The sequence below is a fragment of the Pyrus communis genome, chromosome 3 (assembly GCF_041283825.1).
Source record: "Pyrus communis isolate YQ-2024b chromosome 3, ASM4128382v1, whole genome shotgun sequence".
Taxonomy (NCBI): domain Eukaryota; kingdom Viridiplantae; phylum Streptophyta; class Magnoliopsida; order Rosales; family Rosaceae; genus Pyrus; species Pyrus communis.
This window is the reverse complement of record NC_142567.1, coordinates 18,862,920-18,864,538: the sequence shown is the minus strand read 5'-3', so window position 1 is coordinate 18,864,538 and position 1,619 is coordinate 18,862,920. Positions and strand designations below refer to the sequence as shown.

At 41.2% G+C, this 1,619-nt stretch overlaps 1 pseudogene; it reads left to right on the top strand.

The window, feature by feature from the left end:
• The first annotated feature begins 626 nt into the window (after nt 1-626).
• LOC137714371 (large ribosomal subunit protein uL16y pseudogene) lies at nt 627-1,384 on the top strand (annotated as a pseudogene).
• Nucleotides 1,385-1,619: the final 235 nt, after the last annotated feature.

The window sequence follows — 1,619 nt, the reverse complement described above, 5'->3', positions numbered from 1 at the left end:
TTTATATATATATATATATATATATATATATATATATATATATATATAAAATAGAGACATTGACATGCAAGTTGAGGACCTGTAGAGACAGTTTGCAGCCTAGGGCGATCAGATGACCCAGATATTACACGCCCTCTAGTCATTTGGCTTCTCATGCCATCATTCGCTTCTATCGTAACCTTAAACTAAACGCAATGACAAACTTTGTCCCTTGAACTTTGGTGCGACAAACGGCTTTGTCGCAATTCTTTGTCACACAAAAACTCTTCGTTGCACGACCATATTTGTTGTCTTTGTCACGCAATTGTTTACTTGTCGACCTTTGTCTGGCCAATTTTGCTTTAGCCACTTAGTACTACAATCTAATAATATTCCTCTTTACTTGCAAGAGAGAGATCTTAGGTTTGATTCTCGTCAAAGAAGATTTTGAACCATATTATTGCTAATCCATCGTGAGGGTAAACCCACCCCCCTTCTATTTAGTGTAGATAATATCGATTATTAAAAAAAAAAAAAAAAAAAAAAAAAACTTCATTTCTATGGGTATTTATTATGACTCTCTAAATTAAATGATATGGTTGGACCCGCTCACTCTTTTTTCCCCTCCAAAAAATCTAGGGTTTTGAAAACCAGCCGCCGCTGCCGCCATAGGGATAAGAGCCGCCAGATGCTACCGCCAAATCAAGAACAAACCCTGCCTGAAATCCCGCTTCTGCCGCGGTGTGCCCGACCCGAAGATCCGAATCTACGATGTCGGCATGAAGAAGAAGGGCGTTGACGAGTGAGAAGGAAAATGTTTCAAGCGAGGCTCTCGAGGCGGCGCGAATCGCCGGCAACAAGTGCATGACCAAGTTCGCCGGAAAAGATACGTTCCACCTGACGGTTAGGGTTCACCCCTTCCATGTCCTCCGGATGAACAAGATGCTTTCGTGCGCCGGTGCCGATAGGCTTCAGACAGGTATGCTCGGAGCTTTCCGGAAGCCGCTCGGGACCTGCGCTAGGGTTGATGTCGGGCAGGTGTTGCTCTCTGTTCGTTGAAAGGAAAGCAACAAGAGCCACGCCGTGCCAAGTTCAAGTTTACCGGCCGCCAAAAGATCATTGAGAGCAGGAAATGGGGATTCACTAAGTTCAAGTCTGAGGGTCGTATTGTACCTGATGGTGTCAATGCCAAGCTTTTGGGATGCCATGGATCTTTGGCGTTGCATCATCCTGGTGGACCACTCATTGATGCTGCTGTGAACTGATTTCATGTAATCCAACTTCCGCTAGGAATTGTATTCGTGTAATCCAAACTCCGTTTCTATAATGATTTCCGTTTACAAGTTTTTGTGTTTAAGATGTTATAATTTTGTGCGAACTTCTATCAGAATTGTATTTAATATTTTGCGTAATGTCTTTTGGCTATATTAAAAAAAAAATTGGTATGGTTGGAGAATAAATGTTTTAGGGAGCTATTAAAGTAGCCTTCTATACTCCAAATTTTTTTATATTTGGAAAGAAAAATACATTTGTGAGGAGTGTAGAATGAGATTTTTAAACTGTCAATAACACTTCCCTATATATATTAATGCATTTATTTGGTTACATCCTAGTGGGATTTGTTCTTAGCAGCACCCACC